Genomic DNA, 25,889 nt, shown 5'->3' on the forward strand with positions numbered 1-25,889 from the left:
TTAAAAAAAAAAAAAGTATAATCCATATTCCATAATAGGTTTTGTTACTTGTCATTTTTAAATTGAATCTTCATAAAAGATAAATAATGTCCCAATTTTTCTGCGGACCATCAAAATGTTTTCATGGACCATCGGTTGGTAACCGCCGGTTAAAGCTCAATACTGCTTCAAGAAACATAGTTCTTATGTTTATGTTAGAGGCGTAAGCATATAATAGGTAGCATTTAACACATAGCAGTCAATATGAAACCGGGCATGTAATTTTCAAATACCCTAGATATCGAACCCTGGATACCCTAGACAGGACAGATATTGAACTGAATAGATATTAACTTGAATGGTAGATATTACTTGGAGTCGCAAGAATGACAAGAGCTTTAGTTAAAAGTTAAGCAGTTCGTTCGGAGAGTATATTTTTTATGAACAAATATTTTCTTTTGATTACTTATGTTATAAAATTGAATTTATTCCCTTTCAGGAGCAGGAGCATTTAAACTGCATTTATTTGTAAGTTATCAGCTGTATACTTTAAGAAATAATTTATTCGGACTTTATTGTTGCTGTTGTTGTTGTCTTTGTATTTCATGGAAAAATGGTTGCCAGAGCATTAAAGAGATTGGACTTCTACTTCCACCCCCGTTTTGAGGGACAGCAGCACGAGGGATTGTCCGAGGGTCTCCCATCCCTCTCCCCTACCAGTCAACCCATGGAGGTAGGAAAGGGAGGAGGGGCCAACCCGAGCTAAAAGTGAAGCACTGCTTTGAAGCTTGGGTCACCAGATGGGGTGTTCTTTGTTTACATTCAGAAACTCGCTTGACAAGATTCTGATAGTATTTCGACACACGACAGTTCCATAGAAATCGAAAAACGGACACTTTCGCATGAAAGAAACATTCATAGTGTGATGGATAATAGCAATTTGTATAGTTTAATGACATTTACGCAAAAATCACATCTTGGTTATTTTTCGATAACTAACAACAGCGATTTTGATTATGAATTTGTTTTATAAAATTATAAACTGTTGCACTGCAAAAATATAGATTTTAAGAAAAATGTTATGCTTAAAGAATGAAAAATACCTTACGGTACATTTAAAATTGTATACGTCTTTCGATACCCTTGATAGAGTATTCGCTACTTTTATTTTATTTTCCAAATGTCAAAATGTTTTAAATAAAACAAATTTTTTTTCACATCCATATATTATTGTAACATGTACCTTTTAAAATTTTTTAGAGGAGAGGCTTTACTGCTGCTCATTTTAAACCCATCGTTTTAATTTTATATATCTGAAAAATAATCACTTTGGGCTTACACGTTTTATAAATATAAAATTATGTATGTTAAAATATTTGTAATTAGGCACATAGGTCAGATTAAGTTTTTATTAAATAGAGTAACGCATGCAAGGGCTATCTGCCTAAAGAGAGAGATGCCATCGTGGAGGAATTTTGAAGAAAAACTGACCTTTGAGTGGGTATTAAAAATAATACTTAAAATTTTCATTCAAATTATATTCATATATATTTTTTATGTAAAACTTTCGGGTGTATGCTAAATTAGTGTAAATTACTTTACACGAAAAATATAGTGAATGCACAGAAATTAAAGATTTGCACATGCCGGAAATGAAAAACAGGAAATATGTATGGGTATTTATGCATGTGCTTGCAAAAAGCATGTATCTGCCTTTGACAAAATACTTAAATATTCATTAAATTATTTATAAATGTATTTGAAATGAAGAATTTATTCACTTATAAACAACTGTGAAGAAATCTAATTATTAAATGTATCTAATTTATAATAATTATAAATGTTATCTAAATATATAATAACCTTAATATTGAATTGTAAACCTAAATTGAAATCCTGTTGACAAATACGTTATAAAACTATTTAAGCAAGAATTGTTCGTATTGGAAAGCAATGTGTTAAAAGGTATTGTAAAGCAAATGCTATGAGATGCGCACTTAAGAACGTAATAAAGAGTTTTGGAATATGTATTGTTGAAATGAAGGGTAAAAAAAATCTGATAAGTATAATTAAAAGAATTATTCCCCTTACATTTTATAATAACTCAGTTACAAGTTTTAAATAATACTTAAAAAAAAAACTTATTTTATTCCCTTTCAGAAACGTTTAGAGAAAGTCAAGTACTATTTAATACCTATTTAATTATTAGGAATTAGCGAAATACTTATTTAAAGTATTTCGCTAATTCCTAATAATTTTAATTTAAAATGAACCGAATAGAGCATTAATTATAAATTGACTTACATTTTTCGATTTAAAAGATGCCTCAGAAGCCAAAAAATCATGTCATATTTAAGAAAGTATTTTAGGAAGAAGCTCTATAAATAGAAAAGAAATAATGCATAATTTTAATATTAATAATACAATAAACTTTGATCTTAATTTTTGTACCTTAACCGAGTAAAATTGAATTACCTTAATTTTTTTTCCTAATGTAATTAACGAAAACTTGTGAAAATATTTCATTCAAATTAAACCATTCTGAGAAAACTGTCCTGTGAAAAGTATAGCATTTAATTCCGTTCAGAATGAAATGTTGTTTAAAAATATGTTGTTTTCACATACTTAGGACTCTGAAGTGTAGTAGAAAAAGAAAATGTATACATTTATATGTATATTTACGACGTAATTACAAAATATTTACATCCGAACGCGTCAAATCCCATAGAAATCAATGGTAAATGACCCAATGTTTTGGTCACCACGTAGGGATCGCCGGTGCTTCAGAGAAGGGTACGGGAGAAACTTGTTTAGGGCGACTCCATCTTACTTCCTACCTCAATGAGTTAACCAGAGGAGAGGACGTTCGGCTTACCATATAGTTAGAGTGCCCCCTTGCGGCAAAGACACTACATTTACAAACATCCGTGCCTTCTCCAGGATTCGAAACCGCTCTAGACTCCCACCAGATGGTAATCTGGGTGTCTTCGAACTTTATTAGTTTGTATAATTTAGTAAGCTTTGATTCGTTAGGAATTTATCTGGCTTTTAAAACATCAAAGACTAATTGAATCTCGAGATGAGAAACTAAGATGCAAAAGGGTTAAATCCTTTTGCACATTCATATCTATTGAAAACTATTGTTAAACAATAAACAAAAATATCATTCTCAACAAATAAAAAATGTGTATTTGTTTATTGCTAAACTACAATTTTGTTTTTACTACTAGTCTACTGAAGTACATCAGAAATATCTGAACATATTTTTTTCCTTCCTTCTCTGGTATTGTAATCATCAGCTTCATTTTCGAAGCGCGCTAATAGCGAACGCAAATTCCTTCAAACCTGTTTATTTATTATAATATCGGTCGGTAGCATTTCCTATTCATTTCAAGAGCAAACAAACACCTCTGGTTTACAAAGACAGCGAGGAAGTTGTGAAGCAGGCAAGGAGAAAAAAAAAAAAAAGAGAAAACAGAGATAGGAAAAAAATTCCAAAGCGAGACTGCCATATTTTGAAAATCAAGAAACTGTCAAGGCTTATTCGAGTAGTTAAGAAACGTGACCGGCGTTTTAAAGCAGGCATTCATTGGGTAACAAAATTGCCTTCAGGGACACAAGACTTGCTGTTCCTTGTAAAGACAGAAATTTAGACCATTGATTTCCTACCCTAGGAACATATGATTTTTATGAGGTGAAGTAGACATCACCCAATCTCTTTAGATCTTATAAAGGAAGGGGTTTATGAGCAACAGAACCTTGAAATAGAAGTAGGTTACCTAGGGGGTCATGGCGAAAGTTGTTTTAGTAACTTTGGGAAACAGCAATTTAGCTGAACACGCGACCGTTTTCCAAGAATTCGGCTAATTTTCGATGAGAAGTTTTTTAGGTGTGGCTCCAGGGGTGCTTACGAGACAGATGTGGGTTAATTACATAAATTCTCAAGCCCTTGTCTCGGCATTTGCTGACCCAGATTATATTTATTTTCGCTAAAGCATTCAACATTGTTCTCAGTACTACAATGTTTTATAAGTATTTAGCATATACTCATTACGTATTTTAGTCTGGTGAATTCTAGTAAAAGAATACGTTCATGGCCACATCTCAACCTAATTTTTTATTTTTAACTCCGAAAAATGGGTGATTCTTCTAAGAACAACAGCCTTTTTATAAATGCCCTGCTTATAATCTGAATATATTTAAATCCTGTGTTCCCGCTATGTTTTTCAAGTGAACAGTTTTTGCTATACATATTACATATGCTGAAAAGAAACCGCACGGCAGTTTTGCATTTCATAAAAATGGATTCTCAAAGTAGAGAATAATTACGGAAACTATATTTACCCTAGATTCATAGATAAACATCAGAATGAAGTATATTAATTGTAAGAATATATGTTGCCTCTCTTCCCCATTTCTCAAAACGTATTTAAACTTATAATTTTTACATTTAAAATGCTGAGAAAATGATAACTTGTCATGTCGAACACGTTTACTGTTCCGATTTTTAATACATAAAATGTTAAAAAAAATATTTTTCATATAGAGATATTTTCTATACATGTCAGATTTATTCATAGTCGTAATTAAGGTAGTCTCAGGTAACTCCATTCTTTTAGGTTTAAAGTTCATTTAAATCATATTAATTCGAAATTCTTTCAATAGTAAGTTACCTATTCTTTTCCAGATTTATAATCCCAGATTCATAAATGTATTTTGGAGTGCACTTCCACGAAAATGATTCGAATTCATATGCGTAAATGTACAAGCTCTTCTAACTATTACTATCGAAATTGTATTCATTTTATTTTTGGATTACGAATACATTTTGAACATATTTTGAGTTCCACGTAAATTGCTAAAATATAATCACATCATTAAATGAAAAATATTTTTTTTTCAAATGAAAATGACTCCTTTAAAATTTTATTAAATGAAGTTTTTCTTTTAAATACTATTCTATAGCAAATTTCTCTCTGGTGCGTTGTAACTGCATAAACTTTTGGAATTAAGAATTATCCTTGGTGTATTATAATTAAGCTGTTATTAAGTTGCAATGATTTTCGAACACAGCTTGTCTAGAATGGCATTTTGGTTACCCTCAGTTTAATTATTTTTCCAAGCTGCTAATAAAATTATTTCGCATTAAAATAGACATCATAAATATGCTACTTGAAATAAGGATTAAGAGAAAATCTTGCGTGAATTCGTCATAAATTTAAAACATATAACACGCACCTTCTTTACTTATAATTTACAATTGTTTGTCATTCATTTCTCCTTGAATGAAGAATCAATAATGCATTCTGTATTAGAAATATGTATTTGCATTTAATAGCGTTATTCAGATTTTCATTCAGTAAATTATTTATATTTCCATTTGTAATAATATTTTCTTATTCTTCTGCTACTTAGTTTCACATAGCCAAGATTCATCTTTGTATCAAAGCATAAGTTTTGAAAGCTGATATTGATTGTGTTAACAGTAACGGCACTTCTTAGAAGTCATGAATATTTATCATATCAATACCCTTAACCAGCCAGAGTTATTTACAAAATTAACTTTTGTTTCAGTTAAATGTAAGAGCTAAAAATCTCCTCATGGTACTTAGAGAAGTAGTAAAATACGAAAATCAAAGAACTTCAATTGGATTATTCTTTGTTGTACTTGATATGCACAGTATATCTACAGAAATTTACTGGAAGTCAAACAAGTCTTAAGACATATATTTCGGGTGCTCTTAGTCAAAGATTTATTATTTTTTTAACATCTTGACGACAACGTTTAGTCGACAATTCCGTATCTCACTACATAAAGATTTTTGCTTCTCTCGCCTAGATTTACAGTTTGCGGCTCTAATATCTGATGTTTCTTTAGTTGAGTGCTTTAAATCGAAATGCAAAAGATGAGTGTATCTAAAATTCGTTGTTAGTAGAAATAATATAAGAAGAAATCAATGCAGGTATTCTAAAATATGTCTTAAACTACAAAATATTGTAACGGTCTACTTTCCCATTTTTGCAGGATATAGTTAAGGAAATTCTACATATAATTTCTTAAATTGCAAATCCTGGAAACATCAAAGTGTAAGTACAAGATCTGACGCTTCCAAAACATTGCGCTTAAAGAATTCCAAAAAATCTTTCAGATATATTTTCTAAAAATAAGACTTTTTTGTTACTGCTGAATTTCTGTTTAAAATCTTTATGTAATTAACTGCGGGGAAATAGTTTAGAAGTAAAACAACAAACAGAACGGAATATGTCTCATTTGCGGGTAAAATAAACTGCCACCTGAAAATTTCAGGATATGATATTATGCTTCAAAACATGTTTACTGTTAAAAATTTAAAACAGCTTTTAAATTTAAAAACTGTTAAAATTAAAAACAAGCGATTTTCTATGACTTACGTAATTTATGGTACTAGAAATATCTTATATTATTTAGAATAAAGTTGCAAATGTTCATAAAAATTATTAGATGGATATATTATAAATAAGTGAATTTTAATTTAATATCAGTTATATAGCTTATTAAAAAGTGAAATAACGATTTAATGTATTAAGATGTGCGTTTATTATTTCTAAATATCTCAGTGTAACAGACTAATAAAATTAAAAGATAAGTTAATGTTCTTATGTTTTGCCTAATGGAAATGCTGTATTTCTGATGAGAAGCGGATGTGAGCGAGAATTGAGTTGTTCTTTCCGTTCCTCAGTTTCCTAGATATGATCGCGCCCACCAGCGGCCGAGCGGTAAAGACGCTGAACACTGGTAGTTCGGTTCGAGGTTCGAATCCCGCGAACGGGCTTGCTGCATGGGCGTTTTCGTGGTTTTCCCCATGTGTAACGTGTATACGAGCCAGTTTCCCTTAGAAAGTCCTCCACGAAAGGCATCCCTCCCCTTAGGCAGATAGCCCTAGTGTGCTTTGCCATAATTAAATACACCATACCACACCACCACCAAGATATGATCGTGTCTTAACAGAGTGTGATTTTTCAGTATTAACTGAACGCAATGTATCTCTTTCGATGTGTAAAAAAAAATAAGCTAATGTTATTTTGAGAACCTGTATGATGCTATGTTTTTCAATTATTTCTTGCTTAAATTTGAAGATATGGTAAGTTAATAAAAATCGTTTATATCTTTTTTATGAGTTGTTTCATGCACATAAAGCTAAACAACAAATTAAATGGCATGGTATGTTACCCAATTTCTAAATTTTTTAAACGTTATTCTTCTTAAAGGACATTTTAAAGTACTGCAGTTTTTCCTAAGCAGCAATTTTAATATGGGGCTGATGACATTTAATAAATGAATAAATAAACATTTTCTTACAATGTTTTTTATCGAATGGTTTAGTTTGGTTTATTGAGATTACGGCAAAGTACACTAGAGCTATCTGCCTTAAGGGTAGGGATTCCTTCCTGGAAGATAATTTAAAGGAAACTAGCTCTTTTATTGAATGAAAACAAAAATACTCAAAAGAGTCCTTCTACAAAGACATCGTTCTGATTATGTAAATGGTTTTTAAACATTCTGGCACACAATGTTAATTAATCACCAAAGAGTCGATTTCTCTACATAGTGCAAACGGAATTATATTTCAGAGAATTTTATTTTTCTGGGAAATTTCTTAAGTCTTCAAGAGTTTAGGGTATTGTATATAATTATTTATACATAAAGCATTAGCGATAATGCATTTTTTCTATTAAGGTACAAAAAAGTTTTGAATTAAACCTGTATAGAACAATAACAAATTTAAAAATGGAAAGTATATTAAACAAGCCGAATTACATAACCTTGAAATATATATTCTCATACTACCACCTCAGGCCAAAATTTGATCTAAAACTTGTTTCTGTATTTCCAGACTACTTCAGATCCGGGTTAACACTTGGTAAATTTACAACGTTGTTGCTGATTGCAGTTTTCCGTCTCGCTCAATTTGAATTCTCAGTGAATGTCATCTTAAGTCATTTAGGCAGTAGAGCATAAAATTGAGCGGCTGTACTTTTTCTTTTATTTCTAACGCATGCGGCATAGTTTCAGACTTTTGTTTGTATTCAAATGGTATCTATAATAAGGTAGGAACTAATTCTTATTTACATATCGTAAAACTGTGAAAGTCATTACGAAATGCTGCGTGAATAAAAGGCTATACAAGGAAAAAATATACCATTTAATTATTTACTTATGCTAATGAATTTGATTCTTTCTGATGCTTTTCTGCTTAATTTAACAGTTCGATAAATGTCCATGGATTACAGTGTTAGTAAGTATTTCTATCCGTCGACTGTTATATAAAATGTCGTAAATGTTCCTGCTTTATATGTGTAAATAATTACTACTATTCACAAGTTGTTTCGCAAATGATCCATGATGCTTGCGAATTCTTAAGGAAAGCATTCGTACCGTCCATTGACTATCATGTAGACAATTAACACTCCGCGAAAAAAAACTCGAAAACAAACGCAAGATCCTCATGAAGTTGCTGAGCTTTTTTACTTTCCTAGAGGAACATTTTGACAATCGCATCATTGCCTCGTACACCCGGCAAGGGGTGTGTATGGATTAGCCACCTAATTCGCCAGGTCTCAATTTATGTCATTTGTTTTTTGTTTGGGGCAGCTTGAAAAATGGCGTGTATGGACAAAATCCCATCACTCTTGCAAAAATGGAACAAACCAACACTCATGAACGCAAAGACATTCCACTACACGAATCATAATTTAATCAAGAAGCATCATTCTGTTGCTTCAAATGACGGACATTTGAGAACATTTTGATATCATTCCGAAAGTATTCCAATGATTTACAGCTTCAGCATGAAGTGCTATTTATTGGTGGCATTTGGTACTAACAGAAGAAAGAATACTAAAAAAAGTTTCTAATCTCGTACAATAATCTCCTGCTAAGATTAATTTAATAGCTATCATCATTCGCTCCCTAGTCCTTTTTAAAGTTACGACTTTCTCAGGTCACTCTGTATACAATCTATGATTTCCAATATTATTTTCGACTCTATTTCTATAAACGCCACTGATCAGTCTGTTCTGACTTTGAACTTTTCATATTATTTCTTATTCGCTCTGTAAAAATGCATTAATGCCAAATGCTAGGTTTGCATTTCTCATTTTAGATTATGTCCGTATGATTTAATTGTGCAATCAGTTTAGCTTTTGCTCTTCTCATAGTGTTTAAAATTCTGTTTGTACGATTGCAATATGCAATCCTTTTGATGTTGAGCTTGTCATATTATTTTTACGGTTGTACAAATGCAACTACGTAACCTATTTTACTTTTGTGTTTTGTTAGTCTAAAGGGCCAATTTGCCCAGAAGGACTATCAATTTCAATTAGCTTTTTCTGAATTTCCATTATTTTTCGTGATGTTAGGAAAAGGAGTTTTCTATTGCCGAAGATTAGTGACTACCAGTGAAAGCCCATAAAATTAATAGTTTGTAAAAAGTTAATATCTTTGACTCATTTAATTTTTCTTCTCATTTTCGCATGTTCAACCTTCAGTTATTGGAATAGCCAGTCTAGCGCATATTAATCTCAATGAAAGCTCAGAAAATAGCTTAATCAAGGACAGAGGTAAAACGGGAATGCCGTCAATCATTACCTAGAGAATTATTCACAGAAACTATTCAGCATTAGAAGCCGGTTTCAGTTATTTTTAATTATTTTAAATACGCTCTGGAAAATGAGTGTCTTATATATCGGTGGAAATACCACAGTAAACCTAAGACTGATGTTTCAGCTATTTTCTCTTGTCTTTAGCTTTAATTACAGATTGTCTTTTTTATTATCTACTGTGTTTTATTTTTCAAGCCTCATGTATTAGTAAGCTGTATTAGTATTTAATAACCATTTGGCAAATACCTTTTCACCCTAACGAAAAGGGCTGTGTCTCCCTAAAAATTCATAAAGATTTTTTATAAAACCACTTGTCAGTCTAAGACTGAGGTTTAATTAGTGATAAATTTTGAATGCTTTTGTTATGTATTTGTTACTATTTCATTACATTCTAAATTCTTTAGCTTATTTGTGAAGAACAAAGTAAGCAAAGTAAAGTGGGCGGTGTTTCTTTGCTTTATCCTATTTGCAAAGTAAAAGCATAAAATTTGTAACTAGTGTTATTTTAAACAAAGCTATTTAAAAATTTCTTGCACCCTTTTTAATAAGGTATGGGATGAGAAAAAATAATAAATAAAATGATGAGAAACAGTTTTCAATGTCTCTGTTGGTGCATTTATGGAGATTCCTCTATCTGTCTAGCTTTGTTTACAAATAGTAGATTTCTGATACAGCTCTATAAGCTGCAAGGAGCACAAGTAACGAGGAAGTGCGAGAAATCCAGTTTCAGGGTGGAGTGTCTTGATTAATTATCTGGGTTAATCTGATTAGGACTTAAGAAAATTCTTTTCTTTTAACTGCCTAGAAGGCGTCTATAAGAGTAAGGTGCTTGCATTTTTCTCACATATTTTTGTGCACAGATTATAATTTATTTTCAAAAGGTATTTATTTATTAAATGACTTATACACGAATAATTAAAACAGAAATTTAAATTTTCATTATGAAATTTAAAATACTTTATGGAAACAAGCGTCAGAAGTAACTAGTTAATAATTCAAAAGCATTAATTATTGATAAAAGTTCAAAATGGGAAATATGAAGTTTTTAATGTTAAGTTATATACGGAAGGAGATGATAAAATGAATTATTTTTATAATAAAAATAACTATATATATATAAATTATTACACATATGTTTGTTTCCTGCTTTTCAGTTTTAGTGATAATTAATTTTTTCTTTCATTATATTGGATAAAATGATTTGGCGGTATTTTTAGTATCTTTAATACGTCTTTAGAGATATTAAAGTCAATTTGAATTGGACACACTTCAGAATTGTCTAATAATGAAATTTTTACATACCATTTTCATGTGATTTGCATTTTGCTGACAAATATTTTCCTATTTTAAACGTGGCTCAGTTTTAGCTGCATACAGAGGCAACGGAAATGACTAAACGTTTTATCTCTTTGTGTACAACGGAAAGGGATAATTTTTTTGACGGATATGATATCATGAAATGAAAATTGCGAAAAACATTTTCCCGCATTATTTAAAGATGATGTAGAATTTATGCATTTAAGTAAATATGACGATGCATGAAATTCCTGAGTTTTATGCTTTCCATACCTGTAAATAGATTTGGAATAGTTTCATAAAAACTAATTATTGTTCCTACTATTTCTAAACCTAAAAGAATAATAATTCCTAATATTTTAAACATCAGCATTAAAAAAAGATATTTCATAAAATAGTTATTTCGTTTTAAATGAGATAAAATAAATTAAATGTATTAAGTAATTCATTATTATCAAAAGGATTTTATTACCAAACAAAACCTGTACTGGAAGAGTCACAAGAGAAGTGATGTGCTGTTATTTAATGCTTTTTGAGTTTTAAAATTAAATCTTATAAACATCATAAAAAAATCCCTTCCAATTTTTGAGTTTTAAAATTAAATCTTATAAACATCATAAAAAATCCCTTGATCGAAAAATTTGAAATCTAGTTATTTTACTTAATTTTTCTGCAATTATTTTCCGCTGAAAAAATTTTCGGTGAAATTTTTCATTATCTCATTTCTAATGACTGTCTTGCAATTTTTAGTGGATGAATAAATTATTTTGTAAAATTGCAAATAATGGTGGTATTTGAAAATATGATTAATAGTATAAGTTTAAGAATATGTTAATTAATCATACAAATATTGCAATAAAAACTAGTTTCTTTTTTGTTTAACCTAGAATTTTTCGAAAAGTATTATTCAGAACATTTTCTACTGAAGAACTATAAGGATTCCAAGAAATAGAGATGAATAGGCTAATAGTGTGCAATTATATAGCTAACCATGTATAATAGCTATATAAACTTCCTTGAATCCTGACAACAATCCTGACAATTCTTTCAACATCTGGAAAAGTTCCTCCAGAATATAATACAGGAGTAAAATACAGAAAAATGCTGTCTTAACCCCTTACAACATGTTTATTTAAATTTTAAAATAAAGAAATGTTGCTAGCGTGGCGTTTTTATAAACGTAATGTTAGAAAAAAATATAAACCATTTTAAAGGCAGCAGAGTGTAGTATATTTTATTCATAAAATTGGAAGGCAGTTTAATAGTACATGAGTAGCACATGAAAAATTTGATACAGTTTGTTCTAAAGGAATAATGTTTCCTCTTTCACTTAATAACATAAAATTTTATTAATAATGTATTATGAAATTATAAACCCAGAAGAAGTAAGTATTTAAGAAATAAATACAAATTAATTTGAAATTCTTTGATTGACTTTAAATCTGAAAATTTTGCGTATGTTTCACTCTAACCTGCTATTTGTTTTAATTTATTCTGAGTCTGCGCATGTTTTTTTGCTTCAATTTTGCGGGATGATATTTTTGACATTTGAGTCACTTCCTAGTTATTAGAAAAGATCAGTTTAGCGAAATATAATGCTTTTTCTCTTACACGAAAGGTTATCTCTATGCAATTATACCAAATGACATAAAGGAAGTTAATTAAACCGTAAAATGCGGATGATGGCAATAAAAGTGAATAAAAAGATCGCTTAAGATTTGAAATTAAAACTCTCTGTTCGAGGTATGTATGCGGAAAAGCTGGAAGCTGGAATGGAGGATAAGGACAAACTAGCGAGAGGAATGGAGAGCCCAGAAGTGAGTGGAGAAAAAAAAATGAAGTCAAGGTGAATAAAAAATTGAAGGTGTGAGTAAGAAGCAGAAAGGTAGCGAGGAATCTAACAGCAACAAAAAAAAAAAAAAAAAAAAAAAAAAAAAAAAAAAAACTCCTACACAATAAATATTACAAGGTTTTTGTATTAAAACTGAAAGAGTTATTATAGCTATGAAAGGTATTGTTGAGATTAAGATTTAAAAACAGATATTGGAGAACTGTGACTTAATCTAACTTCAGCTCAGTGGCATTAGAGAACCGGCTTTTATCTGAGCTTGCAAAATATTTATATCCACATAAAATAGTTTTAGTTTTTAAAAATAACTATCTCTAGCTTCGTTCCATTGTTGATTGGATTAAAAATAATTGCGGAAAGTTTTCGATATATTACAAAATTTTTTTCAGATGTAGATGAGGAAATTGGACTAAATATTTGAAAGAATCTTGCGGTTTTCCTCTAAAATATTGTAGAAATTTCCTCCCTTTGGGAAGTAAAACTAAATTTGTTCTCTTACTCATATGCACATGAAATTATTTCCGAAACATTCCGCAAGAGGCGAGCAATTAACAGATTCTGTCGTAATATTGAAGCATTTTTTTTTGTATTCATTGTTTTCGAAAATACATATTAGAAAAAGAAAAAGACGACGCTTCTTTATAAGGGACTGAGTTTTCATAAAATAAATTTTTACTTTAAAATTAATTTATAAAATAATTTCTAACTTAAAATTTTGATGAATATCTTAACATCTGTTAGGATGTTAGGATGTTAAGATATTCATTAAAATTTTATAAACTTCACACCAAAAATTTTTAAACTGAATATCCTAACAGTGTCATTTGAAGAGAAAGTTAGTTGCTCGTACTTTATAAAGTGGCATATTTTGAAAACAAAATACTGTGTTATATTCATTGCAGGAAAATATGCTGTGTGAAAATAAATCTCTTAAGTCCTACTCAATAACAGTCCGATAGAAGATTATACATTCTGCGAATAAAATTTTATCCTTGAAGAGCAGGACTCTTTCCTTTCACAAGACATAGGTGTTCTGCAGCAAATTTTTCGTATACTGTATGTCATGTTTTCTGGAATACATCTGTTACAGTGGCTTTGGTTGAAAAGAATTTAGCTCAACGACGTCAATACGCAGCGATCTGTTTTTTAACAGAACACGGAGCATAATATTCCTAACAGTGCTGACTTTAAAACTTTCCATGGCAGTTTGTACAGGAATGCATTCCATATTTTCCTTCTGTAGAACGCCAAATTTGAGGTCTTTAACTGAATTTATTATGTACCATAACACTGTAATATACAATAAATTCAGTAATTCTGTCAGCTGCTTGCAAGGAAATGTGTTATGTGAATTTTCCTTGCTAAAACGTATTTTTTAGGCAAGTCGTTCCTCCTGATGACAGATTGTTTAAAACAGTCTTTGTCTCTCTTTCTCTATACATTTATATATATTTGTGTAAAGAAGAATGCCCATTTTTTTTTGTATAATTCATAAAAATCTACAGCTTTATTCTGATCTTGATGAAATTTTGTACACTTTACCTTAACTAGTGGAAGGTGGCAATCCGCATTAGAATTTGAAACCTCGCTCACAGGTCCATAGTCTTTATACATATATGTTTTGTGCAAATTTAATGAATTTTGTATAAGAAAATAAGGTAAAAAATGTTTCATGAAATAAATTTTTATTTATAGCTTACAATAGAATTAATGAACTAAAGAAAAATAATTTATCCAATAATACATCCTACGGTTTCATGGGAAAAAAAAACATTAAATAACTCTCTTTACAAAATTCAACTAAACTTTTACATCACGAATAATAAAAATATGGGGTGTCATCAATAAATTTATAAAGATAATAGCTCATACTGTTGATAATGCAAACCGATTAATAGATTTTGTTATTTGAGAGCCAACGCTTATATTACTCGTGATATAAAATTGCGGTTGAATGTTTACCGTATTTTACATCATTTAATCTCTCTTTCCCGTGACACTATATGGTCAATTATTTTTTTTTTTCTTTTAGTGATTTTATGAGTTTTTTCTTTCTTTTAATGATTTTATGAGTTTTGAATAAACCTGGATTTTCTTAAGAAATTTATATTATTTTATTTTTATCTTTTTAGTTTCAATGGCACATTGTCAATTAAATTATTCAGTTGAGAAACAGTTTTTTAAGCATGACAAATCATTCTTTTACTTCTAACAATTTTGTTTCGTCAAATGGTCGATAAAACCGAGCGAGTTTAAAAATGTAATATAAACTTAATTTAAAAGTTTTTTCTTATACTCTGTCCCAGGGGAAAACAACAAATTTATCAATATTTAGGTTTTTCGTTAAACGAAGATTAGTGCGAAAAATAGTTTCGATTTTACATAAAATAATAAAAAAAAACCAAGGCCGAATTTTGAAGCACATCACTGCACCACATTGTATTATAATGAATGTATGTGCAAAATTTCAGTTGGGTAGCTTATAAGGTATTTCTCCTGCTTTCTTAGCATGCCCTCATAGTGTAATGGTCAGCACGCTGCGCGCGTATTCCAGAGGTCCGTGGTTCAATTCCCGGCGAAGGCGTTGCTCATTTTTCATCTTTCCTGCTTAAAAAAATAACCTAATGTCTCTAAAGCGGCGTCCGAACTAAAAGGGTGGTGGATGATGATACTCCACACCCAGGATTTGGCGACTAGGTCCCCTAAAAACCAGTTGCCCTTTAAAAGAAGGGGGAGTATATAAGGTATTTCTTCCGCCTTATTAGCAGGCCTTCGTATTGTAGTGGTCAGCATACTGGGAGCGTATTTCAGAGGTCCGTGCTTTGATTCCCGGCGAAGGCGTTGCTCATTTTGCACTTCTCCAGCTTCGAAATAACCTAAGCTCTCTTCAAGCTTATTACGAAATAATTAAAAAATTCGATGGCAAAGTTTTGACCGTAGAGACAAAACGCCTGGAGTGACTTATAAAAAATTCGGCCACTTTTAAAAAATTCTAAACAGACGTCTGAATAGTGTTTCTTATCATCCGTGTTTTAAAAGAGGGTGAATCACGTTTGAAAACTCTATATTGTTATAATGGATGCATTTTGGCATGTCAGAATTTTAAAATCCCGTAAACGACTATAAGATTTAAATTAAGAAAATCACTTTTTAACTTGAAATGCTTAGAAAAATGTGTAGACTAATGAAATTGAAATAAAATTTAAACTGCAGAGTAGATTTCATTGCAAATAATTTCAAACGCTAATCACTTGTTAAATTGTGTCGTTTTTGCAATAGTAATTGCAAACACACAAATCGATAAGAATCATGTGGCGTAACGACATCACAATCTTGAAAGTATTCCAATGTGTCTGCAAGCTATGTGATGGCGGGAAGTACCGAACCTCACTCCCTTTTGCTTGTGACTGCAACATATTTATAAGTAAATGTAGAAAACGGCTCGATAAATACTTTTTTTAAGATTAGCCATCGTGGTGCGAAGTTAACACATTTTATTTCTGGACAGAATAATTCTTCAGACGCACATCTTGATTATGAAACATGCATCATAACGGATGCAATTTGTGCTTATTGTTTATAACATTTCATGACGTTTTACATTACGATTATAGCATTACACTGACATAGAGAGGTGAGAGGAGACATGTTAGATGGAGAGGAAGCAAAGCAAGAGCGTCTGACACATTCAAAAAGAAGGCTTGTATACATAAAATACAGTATGCAATGTTAGTTTCGATTTCGGTGTCTTTTGATTAACCAAAGCGTTTGCATAAGTGCCTACATCAGTAGTGTTACGTGTATGATCGTATATGACATGAATTAATTCAGAAGTGACGAAGTCTAAAAAGATTTATTATAAGAATTAGGACAGAAAGGGGAAATAGCCAAATTAAAATGGAGAGTTAAGGGAATATCACAAATTAGAGTTTGAATTTTACTTAACATATTTTCTCTCTCTCTATATATATATATATATAGTGTGTCTACCCTTTGTTATTACACTTACGAGGAACGAATCATACTCAGTGCACAAATAAATTTATGTGTTTTCGAAGAGATTTCTGACAGCTTGGAGTTGTAAGAGAAAAATATTTTGCTAGACGTATTTCTCACGGTTTTAAAACCTAACGTCAAAACAGATTCGAACGAATTTGTATTTAATGTATTCACTGAATGACTCATTTTCCAGCGATTCTTATTCAAATAATACACTATAGATTAATGGCACTTCTTGAAAATTAGATGAATTACGGAAACCTTAAGAGCATGTTCGGTAATAAGCGATATTCTCGAGAGAAATTAGTGTCCGATAAGAAAACAACAATTTCTATGGAGACACAAACTGATCCCCTCGACTTCCGTAAAAAAACTGTGCTGCATAATTATTCTTCTTTCTAGAATATTGTTAAAGTAGCGTAGTATCTAACTTTTCAGCTTGTACACTAACCCTTAAATAAAACTGTCACTGAGATTGTAACAGTCAAAAGTGTAAAAATATTGCAGAATTTTTATCACCTCAACTCATACCTATTAATGAAATGGCAGCTACTTGTAGAAACAATATATATATATATATATATATATATTTGGAAGCAAGAGAGATAAAAAATGAGCAACGTCTTCACCGGGAATCGAACCACGGACCTCAGAAATACACGCCCAGACTACTATACTACGAAGGCATGCTAAGAAGGCGGGATAAATACCTTATATACTCCCTCGTTTAAAGGGCGACTGGAATTTTTAGTCGCCAAGTCCTGGGTATGGAGAATCATCATCCACCACCCTTTTAGTTCGGGTGCCACTGTAGAGACATTAGGATTTTTTGGAAGCAGGAGAGATGAAAAATGAGCAATGCCTTCACCGGGAATCGAACCACCTTTGGAATACACGCCCAGCGTGCTGACCACTACACTACGAAGGCATGCTAAGAAGGTGGGAGAAATACCTTATATACTAATGACTTCGAGTTCATCAAATCCATTCTTTCAGATAAGACAAATTAAAGGATATGCCACATAAATACATCGAAAATATTTCCAAAAATTAATTCGCAATTTCTAAAAACATTTCAAGCAGTTTCGGTGTAAAATCTTCTCTGCCAATTCCTGTAATTTATTAATTATATCACATCACGAAACTTGGAAGCGTCAGTAAGTGGCACCACGCCCTTGTTTTTGATGTCCAGATCCAGACTATGTCACTTCGATAAGATGACCTTCGAAACTTGACAATCATGCATATAATAAATAACCAATTGGTAATCCAAGTAATCTATCTCTCAAACTAATCATTCTGATTGTTCTTTGTTCAAAAAAGATATGATCTTACTTCTACGGAGATCATCTCAATTCAAAAAGTAAATTTGTTATTTAATATAATAGCAGCTGCGCAGCTAGCCTTCGTCTAGCTTTTAAATTTACAGGAAAATTGCCTAAAGAGAACAAACAACCAAACGTTAAATTTAAAACTGCGCAGAATTTTACTCTGCAAAACAACTTTATTAAAAAAAAACTCCACAATTTTTTTTAAAAATGTATTACAAATATTAATTATCCTAATAAATAAATTAACCTTGCAAAATTTTAAGAATTCAAATGGTATAAAAGAAGTTAAGGACTTTGTTTCCTAAAGAATCATGCAAAACTTTTTATATAATTAAAATTATATATAATTAAAACGTAATATAAAAAAATTACAATAAAATAAGCAATAAATCTCATATTTCCAAGAGAAAACAGTCAGCAGTCCAGTATCCAAAGCAATGAATGAAAAACTGTTGCCAAAACCACATTTCTAAAAGAATGCGATAAAATCGAAAAGATAAAATCAAAAAAATCTGATTCGGATTTTGAAAAAATCGCTTCGAGGTGCACTGGCTCTTGTCTAGGTTCACCTATATACCAAATTTCGTAACCCTGGGTCTATTAGCTTACGCGCAGCATGAACGAAAAGACACACAGACTCTTTCTTTTATTATACTCGTATATAGAGATTACGCGTTTAAAGCTAACTATTTTAGATTCTCTTTAAGGACAAAGTATACAAATATATTTTAGATTTATAGGAATAGAAGGTTTATTTATAGCTATATTTACAGAAAGTTCATCGTGTACTTAGTTTCTTAATTTTAGGGCTGTAATCGAATTTTCTTTTTATATAGTATATAATAGCAAATTCATGTTTAGCCAGTAGTTATGAACCTGACTTCCAAAAGCCAATTATTACCCGCACTGTAGTAAACTACTCTTATAATATTTGTTCTACAATGTGTTATAGACATTTTTTAGTAAAACCTATTTGAGAAATTAAAATTTTTCTTGAAAATTATCTTAGACATTGTTAATAAGTATGCATAATTCATAATAATGTTGCGGTCACTGCAAGCTACTTTACTTCCAATGTAAAGATTTAAAAAAACTCTTTCAAAATTAATGATAATTACCATTGGCTTTTGCTGAAATTACCATTGGCTGAAATTACATACTTGGGAAATGTATAAATATAAGGTATTGAACAAAACAGATTTTTCAATTAATATCTGAGATTTACTGTTGCAAAACATTTTTTCATTATTTCTTATTCTCTTTTTTTAAAACATTTAAGAAATTCTATTGTTTTCTATTGCATTCAGTTAGTGATACTGTTCTTAGTGTATCACGCTTTAGTTTTCAAGTAGATTTTCCCTCAAATTTATCGTTTGCTTATCTTCGGTGTTACAAAAATGTGTAAGTAATCCGTTTAAAGGTCATTTTATCTGGGATTCTTAATATCGTTTCGCAACAAATATGATTTCATACATTGTGAATGTCATAAGTAAAATAAATTTCTAACACTCTTAAACTGGTTGATTACGCAATCTCCTTCTTGTATATATCTTCTTCTTATATAAATATCTGCATCCAAAATAAAATCTAAAAACTTTAGGGTGAAGTATTTTTGTAACAATGTGGACTGAAACTTGATCCCCGTATATTCCTTTTTTCCGTTTTCTGTCATCGTAATATTCAAAAAGGCAAGCTACTTTACTTAGCATATCAGCATAGTAGGTCTAGAAATAATTGTGTGTGCTCCATCAAATAAAGTAAGAAACCCACACTTTTCAAACGAAAAAAAAAAAAATATTACTATACTTATTTTTAAGTTCTGTGTATTAAACTCCGATATGATTATCTTCCAAGAATCTTTAGTTAAAGATCATAATTGAGTAAAATAGCGTTAAAAAGAAAACAAAAAAAAAAAAAAAAAAATCAGAAATCTTTTTAACTTTTGTGACTAATAACGTAGTCAAATTTCAGGTTTTCCCAAGGTATTTTAATAACGTGTTCTATTAGGCCATTAACAATGTGTTCGTCTTACTGTAAACCAGAGCCCCACCTCCTGCAAAAAAAACAGACCGTTCTTTCAAATCTTAATACATCACCTGCCATTCATCAAGGACATCATCATACATCTAATTTCTCGATTGCTCGTAGAATTCGTGAACCTCTATTCAGCTGTGCTGCTTAACCTTGAATTTTTCAAATCTATTTTTTTTCTTTCTTCCCAGTTATCTCTAGCTATATTTTTAATATTTATTTTCTCCTTTTATGCTTCCAATAACATTTTATTTATTTTCATTATTTAATAAATTACAGTGTATCATTTCAAGGAATACCATTTGAACTTCTTTTTTATTCCTCTATGGACATTTTTACTTCTGCGTTTCTTTTTTAAAAATATTTACGAGATAATTATGAGATAGAAAGCATCTTTATGTATGATCATCGTATATGGTAATCTAAAAAGCCATAATATTCTGTTCAATCCCCTTAATTAGGAATTTTAAGTAGACTACTACTCATTAAAATTGCTACTGCAGAAAGGAAAGCAAATAACGGAATTTTATTTATTGTACACTTACAGTATAACGGGAGGAAGACATGATTAAATTTTCAGGTATTTTAGGATGACGAGCATGTAGAATTCAATATACAGAGCTGCCATCTTCGGCAGAAACAACTGCTGATAACCAACTGGGCTTGGATGACAGATACGGGTACTTCTTTCTATGCGGCTCCAGCTTTATGCCAAAGTTCATCAATCGTAGAATTTGGAGAGTATTGGCGTTAAAGCCTCTTGGCAATCCATGACCAAATATCCTCAGTCTGTGAGAAATCTAGTAAACGTACTCCCCAAGGCAGCAGTCGAATACCGTCTGTATTGAGGAAGGTTGGCAGCATGGAAAAATGCATTATTTTACTGAAAGATGGCGTCAATCAGCCTTGGAAGATAGAGAGCAGCCACTGGCTTTAACTAGTCAAAAATATAAAAGTTGTGGCGTCCACATAATAATGGGCGTCCACATTATTCACTATGCGGACAAAAGGTGACCAGGATATGTACCCAGTGACACCCCGTACCAGCTCATCAGGTACTGGGCCTGTATGATGATGACGAATGCAAGCTGGTAATGTCCATTCCTCTCGTGGAGTCCACACATGGATACGTTCATCATGATACTGTACGCAAAACTGGGATTCATCTGAAAAGACGACGTAGAATTATTCCCTGTGTTTAGTGTCTTTGTTTGCTGCACCGCTGTAGGTGTGTCTGTGTCTGCTGCGATGTCAACGGAAGCCACAACAGTGGTCACAGTGCTAAAAGTTTCTGGTTCTGAAAATGATGTCGCACAGTCAGTGGGGATACTTGTCGTTTTGCACACGACAATCACGTTCCCAACTCGGGTTATGTGATGTGGCTGTACGATCCTGCAAGATCGAAAAGAAAACATGTCTGTTCTCTCGACGTTAATAGCCCAAGGCTGCTGAGATTTTGCATGGCTTTCAGTATGGCCCTCGTGGACTCATCGATTCCATATTCGCCTGACAGCCATTTTATATCGATCAACACATGCAGTAATTTCGCGAAACGATAAACCGCAGTCGGGATAGGTCAACATCCTGCCGCGGTCCAAGTTTCTTCTTGTTTAACAAGTTATAATACGACCTTTACACAAACAATTAAAATTTAAATGCTATTTCCAGAATGACAAACCCGCTGTCCAGTCTTCCCATTCATGCACAATGTAGATGGCGTTACTCATACCTGCTTTGTGTGCATCTGCATGAATGTCAATCATTTGCATATCCCAGCATGTAGTACCAGTATTTCATGCAAATTTGATGTTTGTTTCATGCCGCCTTCATGGTGTATAATGAGAATGATTTATTTTTTATTTTGTGTAATGAGAATGAATTTTAATAGCCAGTAGTGTACAGTGAATGAGAATGATTCTGCTTTCGTAGATAATAGCATTTGTTCCCAACTATGCAAATCGAAAGAGCCACAAATGGACAATCCCTTCCGGCATCTATCAGAGTAAATTACGTCACTGAATTAACATAATTCTATTCTTTTAGTATGCTGTCGTTTCCGAAGCTTAATTATAAGCTTTTATGTTCAAGTATTATCTTATTTTTTGCAAGATTTTCCTGCTCTCGAAGTTATTTAAAAAATTTCGCTACAAAATTCATTTAAAAAAAGAAGAGAGAGTGATTAAGTAATCATTTAATTTTCTCTCGTGGAATTTCTACAGATCTGTAGGACGATACTTGTTAAGTAATTCTTTGAAATGCGTTTACTAAGCTACTTTGCCGCAGGTCATGCCATTTAAATTATCAGTAACTATTTCCTATTTAGGAAAATGTATTTTTTTGTGGAATTCTTTGAATGACCATTTTTCAAAGTTTCGAGCTCAAATCAGATTATGATAGCACGAGGTGATATAGTGATGATAATTGACAAGTCGTATTACAATACTGAAATCTGTTCAAACTGGACGAAAATGTTAATTTAAAAGGGCTGCGAACTGAGATTACAAGATAGTTTCTCTCATCAGATGTCCTTCAGGAAAACATCTTTCCTAGACAGATGATTATCGAATGCTTTTGTCATAAGCCAACTTATTAACACTGTGCATTCGAGGCCATTTTTCTCCGGGTAACCAACAACTTGAGACGATTTTCTGCATATTTGATCAATTTCTTACAGCTAATTTAAAATGATTTCACAGGAATCTAATGTTTTCCTTTTTTATGGCTGAGGGTTTTTCTTTTTTTATGTCTGAGGTATATGAAGAGATATCCCAACTTCCAAATATTAATTAATTTGATTACTTAGTAAACACCATTTTTGTTACTCCATGTGTCATTTCATTACATCTACCGTACATCCTCCCTCACACTTGTCTTCTTTGAATCCCATGTTGCCACCCATGCTAATTTAATTTAATTTATGTTTTTCAAACTTGTCTCTGTTTGATTCATTTCTTAATTTGTTTATCAATTATTACATGTTTCATGCTGGCTTGATATGTTACTACTGTATATCTTGCACTTCCTAACCGTACCCACACGAACTCCCTCTTCAGTTTGCAATATTTGGTATTTCTTTTTACTTCAGCTGATTAGTGAATTCTGCCTACATGAACTTTGTCTGATTGAACTTAGTATCCCTCTGATTGGCTGGAGCCACAGGCAGCGAGATGTTTCGATTGGTCCATTGTATTACTATCTAAGACTTCACGTTCTTATGTCATCTACTGAGTTTATACTCTAGACTATATGTTATTCTCGATATTTACGAACTTAGCAACTTCCATGCGATCGAAAATCTTCAACTAGTTATCCTAGGATTGCGCTGACGCGTGGGTGCCCGAGTCGCAACTCCAAAGGAACGGCTGAGCCGAGGGTATTTGCAGTCCTACGTTGCATGTTATCCATTCTGATTTTCTATCTCTTCTGCAGAATCAATGTCGCTTTCATATCAACAATCTATTACCTTGATGTTTTATCTTCTTACATCTCTTACTTTATCGCTGTCTTCACCACTTCCTCTTGGTAGTCAAATAGCCTATAAATAAACGTAATTTCCATCTTCATCAACAAAAAATCGAATCATCTGCACTTGAATTGATTCCTTCGTGGAATTCCATGCTTATTGGACTCCGTGACTTTGAAAATAATATTCCTATTGCCACGACTGTCGAGTTCGAGCTAATGTCGCGGAAGCATATATATTAATAAAATTTAAAAAGCGTATTTAAGTTTAAAGACTGGCAGTTGTTTTATACGCACGTATTGTTAAATATACTCATGAAGCGATATTTTCTAAACAAACCTAAATAAACATCTTTACCGATCGAATTACGGCCTCAAACAGAGTGGCGATCGAGCGTCACCTCTCGAGTTACCGTATCAAATAAAGTGGTCACCGAGAATCACCTCTTGAGTAACTGCATAAAATCCGATAGTGACTAAGAGTCACCTCTCGAATGCAAAGGGTTAGGCACATCCATATGATATGTTCTTGCGTCTTCATATTCTAAACTACCGTCGAGCAAAGCGAATATATATCATTGATGCACAAGGAATTGCTCAGTACAGAGATGCTTCATTTTAATCAGCTGTCATTAATAAGCACTAAAATTGCTATTTCATTAGTATTTTTAATATAGTGTGGTGATTTAATTAAGTTACTTAACAGTTAATTTTACTTTAAAGCAACCTTTCCTGTTACTCCCGCTTTCAACCCACGCTTTATTGCAGAATATAAATGAATTAGCGCGTGTGCATTCAAATGAGGTAAAAAGTAAGTTAGTATTTAAGGGAAGATTTTTGGAAGGTGAATTTAGAGCGTATTATTCTGCCTGCCTGAAAGACACGCTGTTATCTTTTATTTACTAAAGGTTAGATTTCTGTGGTGTTGAGAGCTTCTAGTCAATAAGCTTTTTTACGCCGGCACTTATACAAGTCAGAGCCTGCCTGCGCGTTAAGCATCCTGTAAAAAGCCGTTAGTTTAAATTAATTCTATTATATTTTAAGTTACTTTCTGCCTTTTGAGTTAAGCCAAAAGTGTTGGCTTTTTTTAGCACTAGTTGGTGCCATCTATGAATAATATTGTGTTCATAAAGGCTTCTTTGCACATTTTCTGTGGACGTAAGACTTAAGGATAATTCCTTACACAGTCTATTAACATCTAGTTAGTGTAGGCTTGCTAAGAATACGCGACTCTATAACAGTAACAGGCAGGACAGCATTAAGAGGCAAGGCTGTTGATTCTACTCAGGAAATGCCTTTTTGAAACCTATAACTGCCTTACATACACAGTAAGGACTTAGCAAAAGCATGCCGTTGTTTTTAGTAATTAATATTATTTCAAAGATTCAATATTAAGATATTTGAAATAACAGCTTATGTTAAAATTTTTGTATTATTATTATATTATATGAACATTTAAGCTTTTACTTCTTTTTAACTTTGAAAGTCCTTTACTCGCTTCATGTATGAGACGCAGTTATGTAAATTAAGTGATTGATTTATATACCCTGACAACTGATGTAACATACGGGGATTTTAAGCAGGCTGAGAACTGGAGTAACATACGGTTGCTTCCTTAACTAATGCATAACTGCTAGCCATTGCGTATTACACATAAGCTTTTGATATTCTAAATGTTTGCCAGAAGATATTTTATGTTTAAGAAACGTCACAATTAGTTTCCTTTCAGTGATTAGCTGGACATTTAATGCGTGAGAGCCGCCTTACCTCCTAAATTGCTGCGAATAAGGATTGAATTGAAAATGTTTTTCTGACTTCAAATTACACTCAGCTTTGTTACTATCCAAACTCTAATTACATTTTTATTTTTAGAAATGTTGCTTCATTATTAAATTTCAGATTCTATTGTTTGAGTTTCTGCCATTCTAACTGGTCAACAGTGAAAAATGAGCTACTCTGATTTATTTATTTAAGAACTATTAAAGATTTTGATTTAAAAAATAGACTAAGAAAGTAATTAAAAGCAATTATTAAGGAAAATATCAAAAGCATTGGAAGTCAAACAAATTAATTTGCCAAGAAATATTTTTAAATTTCCCAATTTTCTTCTATTAATTTTTCTTTTGCAGTTGTTATTTGCTTTCAAGCTTACGCGTAATTTAATTTAATAAATCTGTGCGAAATAAATCTTTATTTATTTTATTGGATATGCTCCCTGAGTATTTTTTTTTAGATAATTAACTAAGAAAACAAGTTTTTTTAAACAACAACTATATTAACGCAGATATAAATAGATTCAG

The 25,889-nt window shown here is 31.7% G+C and overlaps 1 protein-coding gene and 1 long non-coding RNA gene across 4 annotated transcripts in view; one reads left to right on the forward strand and one right to left on the reverse strand.

Annotated features, from left to right (window-relative positions):
• Window positions 1-25,889, reverse strand: part of LOC146997368 (uncharacterized) — a 369,770-nt gene that overhangs the window by 314,322 nt on the left and 29,559 nt on the right. The window contains exon 1 of one of the 2 annotated variants that reach the window (XR_015041375.1): window positions 10,924-10,995. The exons of the other annotated variant lie outside the window; for it this stretch is intronic. This is a non-coding gene — a long non-coding RNA (uncharacterized LOC146997368). Of the gene's footprint in view, window positions 1-10,923; window positions 10,996-25,889 lie in introns of those variants that run through there. 2 annotated transcript variants of the gene reach the window in all.
• LOC118199399 (ATP-dependent translocase ABCB1-like) overlaps window positions 1-25,889 on the forward strand; it is a 196,362-nt gene that overhangs the window by 29,024 nt on the left and 141,449 nt on the right. The gene's annotated exons all lie outside the window — the stretch shown is intronic.

The sequence above is a fragment of the Stegodyphus dumicola genome, chromosome 5 (genome assembly GCF_044657685.1).
Source record: "Stegodyphus dumicola isolate Sdum_Otavi_A_Nest chromosome 5, ASM4465768v1".
NCBI lineage: Eukaryota > Metazoa > Arthropoda > Arachnida > Araneae > Eresidae > Stegodyphus > Stegodyphus dumicola.